The sequence below is a fragment of the Pseudopipra pipra genome, chromosome 12, assembly GCF_036250125.1.
Source record: "Pseudopipra pipra isolate bDixPip1 chromosome 12, bDixPip1.hap1, whole genome shotgun sequence".
NCBI classification, from domain to species: Eukaryota; Metazoa; Chordata; class Aves; order Passeriformes; family Pipridae; genus Pseudopipra; species Pseudopipra pipra.
This window is the reverse complement of record NC_087560.1, coordinates 17,806,122-17,822,653: the sequence shown is the minus strand read 5'-3', so window position 1 is coordinate 17,822,653 and position 16,532 is coordinate 17,806,122. Positions and strand designations below refer to the sequence as shown.

General features: G+C 44.3%; 1 protein-coding gene across 6 annotated transcripts in view; it reads right to left on the bottom strand.

Annotated features, from left to right (window-relative positions):
* MEF2A (myocyte enhancer factor 2A) overlaps window positions 1-7,366 on the bottom strand; it is an 80,402-nt gene extending 73,036 nt beyond the window's left edge. For 4 of the 6 annotated variants that reach the window (XM_064669154.1, XM_064669156.1, XM_064669152.1 and 1 more), the window contains exon 1: window positions 7,237-7,365. The gene's annotated coding sequence lies outside the window, so the exon portion shown is untranslated. Of the gene's footprint in view, window positions 1-7,236 lie in introns of all 6 variants that reach the window. The other 2 variants (XM_064669157.1, XM_064669153.1) reach the window with 2 other exon arrangements.
* Window positions 7,367-16,532: the final 9,166 nt, after the last annotated feature.

Genomic DNA, 16,532 nt, shown 5'->3' with positions numbered 1-16,532 from the left:
ACAAACGGAGGAGGAAGGGACGGCGACCCACGGAACAGGAGACGCTTCCTATGGAGGGCAAAGGATCCGCAGGAAGATTTACAGCAAAGCAGCTTGTGGGATAACGGGGGATATCAGGTTACAGTCATCCTGCCGCCAATTCAAGGCTCCGGGGTAGATAAGCCCAAGAAAAAAATTCAACCGGGAGTCACCAGGAGCATCAGAATGCCAGGACACAAACGGGAGTTGAAATTCCCAACTGTCCCATAACTCTGTTTCACCTCCTGGACAAACCATTCGTCTTTTAAGGTACTTTCCTCCTATTCTGCATAAAGCATCTAAACGACTGCAGTATTCAGGAACATTAATCACTTCTGTTTTAAAATCCAGAACTGGCAATCATTTGACCACCACATCTTCCTAGTTCCTTGGAGATGCTGCATTAGCAATGATAAACAGAAACACTGACCATGAGCTTTTTCTTTTAAGGAAAAAGAAAATCATTTAACAATTATCTTATGATTGTTGTTTCTGCCCTCCCTTCCACTTTTAGCTCTTATTAAGACCATTACAAAGCCTGGGAGTCTTCTTGACTTTCCCTGTCCTCCTCTGGGAGCAAGTGATAAAAGAGGTTTTAAATTTCAGTTAATTCAATTGATAATTTCCCATTTCTTTTTGACAGTTAGCTTTCATATTTGTGACAAAGAAAACAACAAGCACCTACTTAAAACTCAGTATTATTCTGTGATATCCAACAAAGCCATTCCATGCTCTACACACGCCTTGGGAATTGTTAATAACTGCAATTTCTGAAAATACACCCATATTTCATATCCCAAATATTCAGTGAATTCCTACCTGTCTACTGATCTCTCTTCAGCCATCCATGGTTTTGTCTCCTTCCCATGAAGCAGGAGTTCTAATTTAATGGACACCATTAATATTTTTACTGCTGCCACTTATTTCATAGTCGAGCCCAGCAGCTCTCAAATCAAAGACCTTCACACACATTTCTGACAAAAAGTTAAGACCCCACCATTTGGGATGTTATGAACAAAGATAAGGAGAACGAGAGGACAAAACGTAAGAAAACCCAACAACACACAAACCACAAAAACCCCAACACTTCAAAAGAAACACAGGAGGATATTAAGGAAGTCCCTCAGAGGAAATCCTCCTTCTCCACTCAAAAGTTTCAAATCCCAAAAGCCAACTCTCCAAGTAAATATGTGTATTATTAAACTCAGACTAATAAACACAATTTGACAGCCTGTAGGCTCAAAAATTCCAGCAGAAAGTGCTTTCCCTTTTTGTAGGCATCAGGTAAAAGAAGGTATTTCGTGCCCTACCTTTGACTTTCCCCTCTTTTACCCTGAAAGCAAGGGGATTCTGAGCATAAATTTCAGACACCTGAACTATAATTAAAACCTCGTATCATTACACAATAATTTTAACAGCTTCAAGGAAAAATAAAAATTCTGAAAAATTTAGCTTAGACCCTCAGTGCCTGACAGGACAGTACAAGCAAAATGATGACGGACCATCCCATTTTCTCAGACACTCTCAGAAGGCTCATTGCTTTGAACGCTCACACTGGAAAAAGCAACATTTTTGAATTGCCCTATACACCAACTTCAGAGCTGTTCTTGTCAGCTCACAGCCTTTCAAACAGGATGCACTCAGTCATATCAGGAAGAGGCAGTTGCTGTGAAAGAATGACACCAAAAACAAGATGTCCCCAACGCTGATAACCTCACCCAATGTTCCTGAGCTCTACCAGACAAGCTTTTCACAATAAGACAGTCAATTAAATACAATTCAAAACATCTGGAGAAGGATGTGCTCAAAAACGCTGTCACTTCTTTCGGTATCTGAGGGGAAAAAAACTTCAATTCCTTCTCAGCTCTTGACTCAAGTATTGCAGATTCTGGGTGATACAGGGGGTGAAGTCACATCATCCTGACACCTTCCAATGGGTTCTCTAATGGACACTGCCAAGACAAGGCTGTTCTGCCCTTTGTGACCCCTCACCTTTAGTGTGTCTCTGAGCCTCTGAAGGTTCAACCACTCACTTGCTCTTCTCTTACAACTGTTTGTAACTCTTCCATATCATCAGATACACTAAAATACTCCCCTCTGAATTCTCTCGACTCTCTGTGCCAGTGTGTTCAGGAAAGAGATGTTTCACAGCACAGCTCAGTGACAGATGTGCTTACACAACTACAGAGCTCAAAGTCTAATAATTGAACCCCCTTGACCTTCCCAGCACTGTCAGTGATCACAGAACATGAGGAGATCATGTGGGTTGGCCCAGCACCCAACACCCACAGCAACCACAGCCTGCAAGTGTCACTGCAGGTAACAGTGACACACCTGCTTTACACATTCTCACAGGTCAGTTTTCAAACAATAAAAATAACATTAGGCCAGCCCATGAAATCCTAAATTACAGTGTCAGATGCAATCTGATTTTCAAATGAAACTGAGTTTCAAAAACACTCAAAGGGGTTTGAAGTATATGGAAAAAAAAAAAATCCTTCTTCCCCTCTGTTATCATCATAAAATTATCAGGAGCACAAAGCCATCCATTCTAACCCCCCTCTGAGGTGATCTCTGGCCACAACACATTTTTCTCCGAGTCAATTAGCTCTTGATTAGGGAAAAAGGTAAAAGATGCTTTGTCATCAATGCCTGGTGCACAGGCACTTAAAGCAGGCACCTTTCCACAACTCTGCTTGGCTGATAATTCCCAACACTTGCTTTTTATCTTACTATACTTAAAATAGGAATGCAACCACACTGAGTAACTCCTGGTGAAATCACAATGCATTTTTAAGTCTCCAGGTTGGCCCACAAGGACTTTGGCAGAATTCAAAAGCTCTCCAGGGACAGAGACAAATATAAGTGGGAGACCTACCTAATTAAGCATCACTAACATTTTGAATATAAAGTAGTTAATTCCCTGAAAAATAATTCAATTAATCACACTCTTATTAAGAAGGATGTATTTTCTTCTCATCACAGAGGCAGGTCTGTGCTGCTACAACACTCAGGGAACAAAAAGCATGGAAAAGGCTCCATGGAAAAGGCTCTATATACCCCTGCATCAAAATTTTAAGAAAAGACTGCTCATAAAATTTAGCCTGATTCTAATAAAATTCCTGTCTAATTCTTCATTGCAGCCTCAGATTAAAGATAAAAGGAAAAAGACAGATAGATATACATACACACCATATATATAATTTAAAATATTCCAACTCAGTGACTGTCCTGGAGGGGCAGGAGGGAAATCTCAGGAACAGAGTTGTCTTGCAAGATATTAATTCCTCTTTAGTGTCAAATGGAAATGAGAGTATAGAGTACAGGGGTTTATGTCCCTAAAGAAAAAGTTATACATTAAATATAAAGAAATCTAGAAAAACTCTTGCAGAACCATCAAACAGAAGTCAAAAAAATGCACTGATAAAAAAAAAAATTAGTCCCTTAATATGTAAGAAAAACCCCTTCCTTTCCACTCCCTCAGCAGTAACTTGAAAGATCAAGTGTTAAAATAAGAATGCACCATATGAGGGGGGTGGTCAGAGGTAGAAAGATAGATCAGACACTTATTTTCATATAAAAAAAAGCCAAATACATTATTGCAGGCTACAAACTCGTTCTTTATTAGCTGGTGCCCTACCACAGAACACTTGCTGGGGGGGAGGGTAACTGTCATGTTACACAGCTCAAGGCTGGGTTTAACTCTTAGTAAAGTTACTATTTTGTCTCGTTAGGATTTGGTTTTGTTACACTGGACACTGTATCATGACCTAAAATGTATTTTGATCAGCTGTTAAAAAAAACTCCTGAGGTTTTTTACTGGAAGCTCAACAAAACTGACTTGGGAGGGAAAAAGCAAAAGAAGGTCTTCCTGTCATGTTACAACTTCCTAAGACACCCAAAATACCTCCCAAACATCCAGGGGAAGAGCCAGAGCTGTGTTCAGTTATTTCAGACCTGACTGCCCCTTCCAAGTCTTTCCTCATTTCACTGACAGGAGAAAGAGTTAAGCTGATGCCACATTTGCACCACCTCAGTGACACAGGGACAAGTCCATTCAGGTAATTATGGCATCGGGGCACAGCAAAGCACACAGGAAAAAAGGGAATGGTGCATTTATTTTCCCTGGTTACTCCACCTGAGCTGAAGGAATCAAATCTGAACTCAAGACAACGGGCACCAAATTCACCCATATTGCCACACACAGAGATTTTGATTTTGTTCTATTCCATCAATGAAGAACACATTATCAGCCATGGGAAATAATGCCTTCCCAACACAAGAAACGTGAAATTCGAGGTGATTTGTGCATTAAGAAGTTCCTCAGCACATACTCTGCCACATGATGTTCCAATTAATTCCAAGTAAGATTTGCTTCAATGAGAAGGAAAAGCAGCTCCTGGTGCTTTGCACACATTCCCAGGCTGCTGTCATGGCTGAATAGGCCCAAAGCCCGAGTTTTACACAGAGTATTTAATCCTGCAGCCCTTAAAAACAAAAATTAGGAATTTGGTGAGGTGAATAAAACATGCTAATGTTAATTTTTAGAAAAAAAAAAATTTTTAACTTAAATAAAAACCACAGAGCTCTCTTCTAAGCAAGGCACAAGTTATTATTAATTCGAAATATTTCTTATTTCGGAAGAACACTTGAGTTCCCAAACTAACACAGATCTGCATGTTGCACAGTGTTATACCACACTGCTTTACAACTGCTCTCCAACATTGCTGTTGGAGAATTATTCAGCTGTGTTTTGTTCCAGCCCAGGCAGCACAGCCCTGCTCACACAGCAGTGGTGCCTCCAGGCTCCCCGGAGCAGCACCAGGGCCCGGCACACGCGGAATGACATCAACAAGTTCTCTGAGAAACTTGGCCAACGCTCTAAAATAAACCCAGAAAATCCTTGCTGCCCACATTAACCAGTTTAAGGTAAACCACACACACTAAAGCTCAGAGAAGGCTTCTAAGTAAGATGAGTCTTCTGCCATAATAACCTGGTTTATCCTCCAGAATTATTTCAGGTTTCAATTCGGTCACGTCCTTCTCATCGTTCTGGTCCAACGTGACTCAATTCTAAAGATGAATTTATCTAAAATTCAACATTCACTTATTTCTCCATCTGTGGTTTCAAAGAGAAAGAAACTCCTAATACAGGACTTTAAATCCATAATCTGTTCTATGCAAAGCATTCCATGGGCCCTGTCACTCACAGAGGGGAGCAGTGACCACATGGGTTTGAAGACACACTTGAAAATGGAGCAGAACAAGCTCAAGGCTCATTTATTCCCACTATAACCTGTAAATGCCTGCTCACAAATAAATCACAGGAATGCTGGAACATTAAAACTGGTTTAGATGAGCTGCACAGGCACAGAGGGGGCTCCATGTGCACCAGAGCTGTGCTGTCCCTGTCACTGAAGGGTTCTCCTCCCTTCCCGAGGATCCTCCTCTGCTGCTGGACCACCACAGCTACAGATTTAGAGCAGAATTGTGGAGGAGAAAAATAACTGCCCAGGGCACTGGGTTCTTTTCCCTCCGAAATTCCAGACTGAATGCCCTCAATCCAGAAGGGCTCCTCTCCAGCTGCCCAGCTCCATTATAATCCCTTAACATCAAGACAATTTGTTCCATTCCCTCGTTTTTGTTTTGCTGGCTTAACGAGTACAGAATTTTAAAATATCATTTAATAATTATACCCTTTAGTGAACAAAAGTGCCAACATTACATCCTTTATTGCAATTCCTCTCAATTATGTAACTAAAAGACATGTCATTTTGCACATATTCTAACACCTCAATAAAAAAAAAATAGTTTAAAAGAGGAACCTCACACTTCTCCCCCAAATGCAAATCACTTGTTAGACAGGAGGAAAAAACCCCAAATATTACATTCTTATGTGTAAAAGGTAGAGACAAACATTTTAAATAATTTTAAAGACAGAATAGATGGTAGGAATGTTGCTCTGACACCTTTTGCACAGGTTGTTCAAATACTAGACAGCAGTTAGAGGACAGCAGAAATACCTAACTAAATACAGACAAGTAATTCCTAAAAATGGGGGAAAAAATCTTGTATAAGGAACAATTATGTATAGACAGTTAACATAATTAAGCTTAAAACCTTATAGCCTTCCTTATGCTACATAAAAATTTCCCAGACTGTGAAGAAGGTTTAAAACACATACCATCTACATCACCAATTCCACACCAAACCACTTTTTTTCCTTACTGCTGTTTACAAATTATTCCTTTTTGTCGCTCCTTTGTATTTCCTAGGAGCCCTTTTCCTTCAGTGGTCAGAATAAATTTACTGTTTGTATGATTACGGCACAAAGTGTTTGACACTAAGCAGTAAAAAAATTTAAGAAGAGCCTTTCTGGGTTATCTTTTTTCCGCTATAGAACTCCAGTTTCTCAACTCTGGAATTAAATCACCTGTCAAACAAGGCGCTACGGTCAGTTTTCCTAAGCAATTCCACTCAGCATCTCAAGAGCAGGTAAAAATCTATTGCAAAATAGAGCTCCGTAAACTTGACGAAATTACTGTGTTTCCAGCCAGAAACGGAACGGCCCCTTTCCCTCACGACTTCAGCCGCTGGACACAAACCCCTCCCGCTGCACCTCCAGCCCCGTCCCCCCGCACACAACACCCCGCGCCCGGTCCGCGCACACCGGGAGCGGTTCCCTCTCCCTCCTCCCATTCCCAGCGCACCTTCCTGCGGCGCCCAACTCCCGAGCCATTCCCGGCTGCCCCTGCCCGACCCCCGGCCGCTCCCGCCGCCGCATTCCAGGGACGGGCTCCCGGGGAGGCTTTTCCTGCGGGTTCGCCGCTCGCCTTCCCCCCGCACAAAGCGTCCCTTCCCCGCGCCCCCGGGCCGCCACCCCGCCCTCCCCTCACGGCCCCCGGGCAGCGCCGCCGGCCCGGCCCGGCCATGTCCATCCCCTCCCTAAGGAAGTTCTGGGGAGGCCGCGGGAACTCGCCCACCTCGAAGCCCCCGGGGCGCCCCCGCCGCGCTCCCTCAGCGCGGGATGGGGGCGGCGGGGGGACCCTCCCTGCTTTGCTTCCCTTCCCTTCGCTTTGCTTCCCCCCCACCCTCAGCCGCCCCTCGGCCGCTGCCCCGACCCAGCGCGGCCCCCGGGTGAGGGGACACGCCCCGCTGTGCCCCCGGGGCCGGGGCACGGGGCAGGAGGGGCGCAGGGCCCCGGGACCCCCCGCTCACCGCGCTGCCCGCCCGCTCCGCTCCCGCCGCGGCTCCTCCGGAGACACTGACACCGGCGCACGGATACCCACAGCGCTATTTTTGGGAAACAAGGCCCGGCCGCGGCCGGAACTACTTCCTCTGTCACTGTCACACACTCGCTCCCTCAATATCCCTCCGCGCGCTTCTCCGCGCGGCGCCGCAGGCGCTCGGCGGGGCCGGGCCGGGGCGGGGCGGGGCGGGGGCGCCGGGAATGGCGGGGAGGGGCGCGGTGGCCCCGCGGCAGGGCAGGCACGGCCGCGCTCAGCGCAGGCGGCACCGCGGGATTATTTGGCGGGGCCGGGGAGCGGCCGGGCCTACATTCCTGCCCCCGGCCGGCCCCTGAGTGACAGCGCGCACAGCCAATGACAGCGCGCACACGGGACAGCCCGCCAACCACGGAGCAGTTGGTGGGCGGGGCGCAGCGAAACGTGGAGGATTTGAGTGACAGCGGAGCACCCAATCAGAAAGGCGACGAGGAAAGCGGAGGCCAATCAAAGCAGAGAGGGGGCGGGCTCGCCGCGAAGGCAGCGCCCCGCCTCCCCGAGCTGGGCGGCCGCGCGTGCGCAGAGCGCTGCGCCGGGTGCGCCGGCGGTGACGCAGCGGGCCGGGCCCGCCCCGAGCGGCGCGTGCGCAACGCGAGGCCTGGGGGGCCAAAGCGGGGCTGGGGGTAATTAAAACAACGCTCATTAAGTGGTCCCGCTTTGGGTCAACTAAAATAACCCCCATTAAGTGCTCCTGCATCGTCCTGCAAGCCCCGGTCCTCAGGCTTTAGCGGGAAACTACAGCAGTTACCCCGGTGAACAGCCCAGCTGCCCCTGGCACCCTCAGAAACCACCACCTCCCATATGTATACATATGTACATATATATATACACGCACTATACAGTATCTATATAAATATATAAATACTGTATAGTATGTGTATATACTGTATATATATACACACTGTTAAGAATATATATACATATATATATACACCATATATAATATGTACACTACATAAATATATATACTATATTACACATATATATACACGATTTTATAGATATAATTATGCAGTTGGTTAGGGTGTGGTGCCAATAACACCAAGGCTGTGGGTTTGATCCCTGTATGGGCCATTCACTTCAGAGCTGGACTTGATGATCCTCGTGGGTCCCTTCCAACTCAGAACGTTCTTTGAAACCTGTGAAATATTATACTCTCTAAATAAAAATACATATCTACATGGTATATATAGTATATTTTATATTGTATATATATACTGTATATTTTATAGTGTGTGTATATATACTACACACTGTACATATGGAGATATATATTATAGTGTGTGTGTATATATATACACTACATATAGTCTATATATATAGTATACACTATGTATATATATATTTATTATTGATATTTTTCTGACTGGCTTTCTGTGCCAATCCCAGCTCTCTGAGGACATGAGCTCTGTCTCCTTGTTCAGACTAAGGTGACAGTCCACCCAGATTCCCTCTCCATCCATCCCCACCTCCCATTATCCCTGTCAGAGCTCCCATTAATTTTGCTCCAAGGAGAAAAGACTCCTCGGGAATACATAATAAAAGGCATAAAATTGGCGTCTCTCTCCCTCACAGAAGGCGGCAGCTGAAGAGTGACCCAAAAATAAAATTTTGATGATAAAATGATACTTGCCAAAAAATCATCTGCTCTCTGCAGCTCCTCCAGATTTATCCTGCACGATTCCTGCAGCCTGGGAGGGGAATGACAGGAGCCATTTCACAGCACTAAATCACTGGTGCTGAGGGCACATCACTGCTCCAGGACACGAGGGCCAAAGGTGCCTTCTCTGAAAAACAGGGATCAGAGGGTGTTCTTTGCATCTGAAAACGTTCCCACTAACTGAGAGCCAAAAAGTAGCTCCACAAAGGGTTGGAAAACAGGACGCAAGAAACGGTGACAGAATCTCCCATCTCACAGTGTGAGAACCACCCCACTGGATGGAAAAAGGCAGATCCTCCATGATCATTCCAAAAAAAAAATGTAAGTTTTTATTGCCTGTTTCCAAGCATTCAGCTCAAACAGCAGCAGGAATTCACAGCTCTCAGAAATTCTGAGGTTCGTATGTCCAGTTTACTTGGGATTTAAAAATATGGCCAGTAAATAAGTTGAACAACTTCTGAAACATCCATCTTTTGTCCAAAACGGAGGTGCAAGGGTGGGCATTTCTTACTGTGGATCCAGGGAAAAGCTTATAATCAGTAAGAAAGACAAATAATACAACACAAGTCTTTTCCATCATATGTTCAGTCTGTTACTGAACTATAATAATCAGGACAAAATTCAAATCCATACAGTTTCCTTAAAATTCTCAACATGAACAGTCCAACCATCATTGATTTTTATATGAATGTGATTTATTCTCTTCTTCCTCACTATACCTGTCATCCATAATATCTGTAAGGTCTGTTACTAAAATCCAGTGATTGATACCATGAAATCCTCTCCCAGCATCAACATGCTGAGATAAAATACTGAATATTTAAGTTGTAAAACTCAGTGGGAATCTGAGTAAGACACTGAAGCAAGGCCTGAGCAAGGACTTCTGGATATACTCATTAATTATTTCCAGTACATATTATTCCAAGCTGGCAAAAATAGAGCAGGAAGCCAAAGAGATAAATAATTGGTTCTAATCTGTCCTTTTCAGTGGCACTACAAGAATAAGCAGAAAGTGCTGCTTGAGGGATTTGTGTGTGCCTTGCAAACAATAGTCCAGGGGTGCAGAGCAGGGTCTTTCCCACTGAAATGGAAACACTGCCCTGTGCAACAATCGAGAAAAGGAAGTGCAAAATTTGGCATCCAGCTGAAATTCCAGATGTTTTCCACGTGCTGCCACATCTGCTCCTGCTCCTTGGGGAACAAGGATGGGTGGTGGGGAGGTCACAGATGTTCTCACATGTCACAGTGGCAGCATTGAAAAACATCACCCCTCAGGGTGACACGAATGAAACCACAGAATTTATGGATCAAAGGGACCAAAATCACCACCTGACTCAATGGCCACGTTCTGTGTAAGGCTGAACTTCCAGGACAGCTGCAAAGGCCAAATTCACCTGGATAATCCAGGGGGAGCAAAGCTGTGGGTGATTAAGAGAAATCCACACTGCGGAGAGAAAATTACAATCTTGATGAGATGTGGAAGCAGCAACACAACAAAGCCCTGGAGAACATCAAACTGGAGTGTCAGTGTGAGCAGGGAAAAATTAGCACAAGCATCTGCTGGGATCACTCCTGAGGGATAAGTGAACAACCACTTGGATGTGTTTCTGCCCATCTCTCTACCCAGAGACTGAAAAGAACCCCCTGAAATCTCTTCCCTTGGCCAAATGGCAGGCACTGTAATTTCCATGATATCCACGGAGAAATAAACTCAGAGCAATAGCAAATATAAAGAGAAATATATGAAAGGAAGATACCGGTGTTCTTAATTTTAACTAAATACCCTCAGAGTTGAACAGAGTCTTCATCCAGCAGTTGTTATGGCAATAAAGCTTTCCCTTGCATCTCTATTCCAGTGCATTTCCACCCACCCATTCAAGGTATTTTGGAGGCACTACCAACCAAAATCCCATCTCCACTAACCTTCAACTTACATTTTAGGACCTTCTTACAAAACACTCCAGAGATGTACCATGGCTGTTCTTCAGGTCTCCTTTCAAATGCTCCTTATGTTCCAGAAATCAGCTTTTTCATCCTGTGTCCTGGAGAAAAGAATCTCAGCCCCTTGTTTTTGGAGGTGAATGTTACATAAAAACAAAATGCAGGACTTCTAAAATCATAGATAAGAAGAGGAGGGGATGTTAAGTAGGTTTTGCATGTTTGACAAACAATTAAGTTACCCTTCAAGGGAAGGAGGGTCTAAGAACAAGGTTTTCAGAACAAGGTTTCTAACAAATCACAGGCCAGATTAATTCCTAACATTGTTTCCCTTACAATGGGGGAAATACCCTATGAATGAAGATTTTTGTAAAGGACTGGTGATTGCAACAAAACTGAATTGTACTCACAGCACTTCAGGATGGGAACTCAAACCAGAAACAAAGGACAGGGGCAGGGGGACTCCCACCTAGGGAGCAGGAACTCAGGGAGGAGCAGACAATGGTTCCTTGCCATTAGTGTAACCCTGTTAACCCCCTGGTCACCTCAGCACGGACACAGCCTGTCCTCTTGGAAAACTGGCCTAGAACAAACTCCCCCGAGCTCCCTGCCTGTGCTTGGGAGTGCTGCTGTTACACTCTTTGGCTCTGGACTTCCACTCCAGAGAGATAAAATCAACTAAAGATTTCCTTATTTTAGTCAAGTCCAGATTGCCTGACAATGCACGAATTAAAGTCCCTCCATCCACTCCATGAACTGCCCTCTGTAAACCACCAGTATTTCCACATCGTTATATGGTACACTCAGTAATCTGATTGCCTTGGGAATATTTGTTTTTCCAAAACTTGTGGCCAAGGTACATAAGATTAGATCAGACACAGCTTGTCTAAGAATGCCGTTCTGTGGGTGTACAGTATATTTGCTAGTTTTGACTTACAGGTAAAAGTTCTCTTTCAAACTCTTCCAGCCAGGGGTGGGAGCTCATTTCCCTGGAGTTTTCCTGCTGCAGCACTTGGCACTTTTAGTTTTGCTTTGCCCCTGGTCCTCTAATGCTGGAGGATCAACACGGGAAATGCTGGAATTGCCTCACTGAGGGCACGCCCGGGCTGGACCTCAGCAAAACTTGGGATATTTTATAGGTCCCCGCAGGTCTCCCTGGGATTCACGCTCTTCTGCCGGGATTTTCTCACCGTCCTGCACCTTAACGTGAACCAACAGCTGGGTTTAGGAGATCTGATATAAATAGCACCATCCTGCTGCGAGCAAGCTTCTTGGAAAGTAAGGAAAATCCGTTATTTAATGCACTCTGACATTTGCCTTCCCTCCCCTTATTCCTGAGCTGCATTTCTGCAAACACCCATCGCGACAAACGCTGAGGAGCTGAGCTCTTCACATGGACACCACAGGAGCTGCCTGGAGCCCAGCAGATGATATCCAGAGCAGCTCACCTCTCCCCTCATCCAGACAGCAGGAAAAAGGACTCAGAGCGCGGATGGAAATTCCTCCTTCCAACAGCACTCGGCATTCCAGCCTCTGGGATTTTATTTTCGTGTTGCTTCAGAAACTTCCTGCTTTTGCCATATCTTTCCATTCATTAAAACTGCAGCTTGCAATTAAACATTCTGACATAACATAGCTGAGATTTTTTGGCAGCAGCCTCGACCAGAGGTTTTCAGAGTTTCCTGCAGACGGCTTTAAATTTTTCATATCCTCATGAACACTTGCCACCTTCTTTTAATAACTCGGGGGAAAAAAAAAATAAAAATAATAAAAAAAAAAAAAAAAAAAGCCTCCCTTAGGAAACTTCATTGTTGCCGTGTTTCCCCGGCACTCGTGTGCTGCTCTGAGCAATGTGTGGTGCACATGGATATTTATAGAGAGCAAAGTGTACACATGCACCGTGGGGTTTGACATCTCGTGGAGAACACACAGATTGCTCAGCAGATCTAAAGAGAAATAGCTGTGTTCAATATTTTCATTATTAAAGTGTAATTTTCTCCTCTGATGGGCTTGTGTTGTTTCACCCCTCAAGAAATCATCGTGTTTGCCGCGTTATTCAAAGCCCACGGGCCTTCATCTGTTAATGATTTGGTAGCTTTACACATGTTAGGACTTTCATAGATTGCAACGCCAAACTATTCGTATTATTTTTATGCAACAAAGTATTTCTTAGGATAAATCCTGCCCTATTGCCAAGGAGCTAGAAATCACTTAAAAGGATTCTAGAGTTATTTGCATTTTTAAGGTGTAGAATATATTTTATAATTTGGAGACCTGTTCAAATACTGCCTGCCATTATCCCTAATATAGATTTGAAATTTATTTTAAAGTGGGTCTTTTTAATGTTCAAACTGACCTTAAAGTCTTTTTTCTTCTCACATTACCTGGCAAATAAATTCTTAAAGGGATATTATCAATTTAAGAACTATGCTTTAGTCTGGAAATTTTTCCAAGAGATTAAAAAGAAAATGGCTCTTTTTTTCTGTCAGTTTAATTTCTATATTTGACAGCAGTATGTGTGGTCAGTACCTCATGCTGTTAGGAAACAAAAGGGACAGAAATAGATAGAGGAGACCATAATACCTGAAATGTCTTTGAACTACTTCTTAAAGTAGGTTTGAAGTTGATGGGGCCTCTTCAAGTGACAAAAGACTTGTGGAACTCTTAAAAGGCAGGTGAGTTGCTCTGACTTAGAGCACCCTCAGCTCCCACTGCAATCAGCTAAAGCTGCTCTTAAAAATCTAAGTTTAAGTGTTATTTATCCTGCCTTTTATTTGCTTCACTGTAAATTCACCGGCTAAACTACAATTTATTGTACATTTATCACCCTGATCTTGTAACCTTCATATCCAGAGCCCACAGTGGCTCTGCATGGTCTGCTATGATGGACAATGCACAACAGAGAAACTTCTAAAGCAGTTAACTTATGGCATGAAGTTCAATTCTTAAACTTGGGCAGTTTAAAGGTGCATTTTGGGTCTTCTCCAAAGGTGTCCAGACTCCTCAGTACAAACACGTGTGCATTCCACTGGTTTTTGGGGGCACACGGAGGAAGATTGGCTCGTGTCCCACAGGATAGAACAGCACCAGCTTCCCTGCTCCCACTGGTCCTTCCAGGTAAAGGCAAAAATGCCACTGATCCCCTGCTGGAGGTTTGCTTTAGTTTGGAAAACAAGCCTTGGGAATGCAAGCGGAGCGTTAACGTGGATCAACTGGTGCACATTTCCGAGTTCTGAATCCGAGCAGGCATTTGTTACGGGGTTTGTGGTTTTCTTGGCTGTGATTTAGGATTATTGCATACTTTCTCAACCCTTTACTAAAAATATGCTCAGCTCTACCCATGAAATGCGGCAGCACATTTGTTGCAATCTCTGAGGATGGTTTCTTATCTGTCAAACAGTGTAGAAGGCAAACTGGCAGGGAGACAGCTCACCTGTTCTCCGGGGTTGCTTCACCATGAAACTACTTCACAGCCCCTGCTGTGGCACCGAGGACAAGTGTTCTGAGGCAAAGCTCTGGTGCACATGTAAACAGGTCACCTCGTGCTAAAATGCCATTTCATTCCCAAGCCAAGCCAGCTGGCTTTGGACAGAAAGTTCTTTTCTCCTTGCGTGGGCAAACTTTATCGCCTTCCCATCCTTCTTCTCTTGCTGTCACATTACTGCAGAGGTGGTGGTGGCTGATAGCAGAGTGAGAAGCAGTGTTCAAAATGTGTCCAAGATAATAATGCCTGGTCCTGCAGCCATGTGGTGGATCCATCCACGTGATCTCACATAATGTCTTTCCTTCCGTCATATGGCAGTAGGGAAAGATTAACTGAGATTGAGTTCAAGCTGATGAGTTAAAAGGAAAAGTACCCGGAGTCTTGTCGTTTCATTGGCTCAGTCACAGTTTCAAAGGGTCCAGACTCAGCCAGGGTTTGGAACTTTTGTACCTTTAATTTCATTTTAGCAAATCCTGTTGTCTTCCTTACTGCAAAGAAGCAAATTTCTCCTTAGAAACCATGACCCTCTGCCACAGTGCAGAGTAAGAAAAGTAGTATTGTCTGGGAGGAAAGGTGAAAGTTTGGGATTGTTGGGTTTCTTTTTTTCTTCTTGGGGTTTGTTTTTCAATGTTTCTTGAGAAAGATACAAGTTCATCCTAAAATTAGACTCTGAAACGAAGGGTCTTCAAACTCCTCCATAAAATACTGCTCTATAAAGTCAATGGAAAGTCTCTTATTAATTCAAAGCTCTGACCTGCAAAACTGCACCACCTAAGCAAGGAGTAAAACTCACCATAGGTACAGTTTAACTGATGTAGAAGTGGTTTAAATCTGTTTTACTGTGCTTTAGCCAAGCTGAACTGTTCTAAACCAGTTCTAAAGCCATGAGTGCAATGGCAGCCAGGCTCTGGGTTTGCCATGCCTTAGCTATACCTTCCCCCTGGGCAAAGGAGGCTGAGGCAGCCTCAAATCACCCAGCGTTTCATGCATATGGAAGAAGCTGACACACAAAGCCTGGTTATCCCCACGCTAATTTGTCCTGGTGTCCAGAGCCACAGCTACACTTGTTTATATAACACCGGTTTAAAAGGATACTTTCAGGGGCTGGATCCATGAATGAGTGATCCCATTCAGGTCCTGACGTGCCTGACAACTCCCCAGTCCTCAGCTGAGCCCCGGTAATGGGCCGTGTGTGTGTTTGCTCCCAGCCCCTGGCGACCTGCGATGGAAGGAGCCAGTTCAGACTCCTCTTCTCCCTGCCCCGGGGTCGGGCTGACACATCCAGCCCCGGGCAAGAGAGGGAAATGCTGAAGTTCCCAGGCTGGGCTGGTGTGTGGTGACTGTCGTGGTGCTGAACCCAACAGCAGGCAGGTTAAAATGGGATAATTGAGGGCATAAATCAGGTGTTAGTTCAGTGCAGTGCAAGTCAATTAGGGATGGATTTAAGGTAAATTAACAAATCACTCCTAGGCCGGAATAAGAGTGGCTACCCAGCACCAGCTTAACTAAATCCAATACAGCTTCATCTAACACAAATGGAAAGACTTTCAACTAGCCATAAAAAGCCAGAAATCTTGTGTGCATTGCCGAGGGCTTGTGCATTCACTTCAAACAACAAATGCAACACAAAGAGAGTCAAATTCACAGCTATCCCTGCAGAGGGAGGGACAGAGGCAGCTGTGGAAGCACCAGAACCTTCTCTGGCTCTCCTGGAAGGTTTGGGACACTCTCATTTTCAGCTGTAACCTGTGAGGGTGAATATTCTGTGTTGTCTCTGCCAACATTTTATAACAAGTATGTAACACTAACAGAACCCTGCTAAAAGTCGATTGTGAACAAACATGAAACAGCTGAGTTTGTTTTCATTCCTTGAGCTTGATGAAAAGTACTAAGGATGAGATGATGATATAGACACTGAAAAGTAAATCTAGGTTTCATATATTGTAATAGCCAAAGTGTTATTAGTAATTCAATCTAGGAGAGAAATCTCTAAATTACTAAAAAGCAAATAAAGCTTGATTTTCTCTAAATGGCTTTACCCTTCATCTCTAGAAACTGTTGCAGAAATTAGGGAAGCATAGCTGGGATTAGTCCTATAGGGACAATTTTTTAAATCCTTTACCAATGGGAGATGGACTCGAATGAAGGA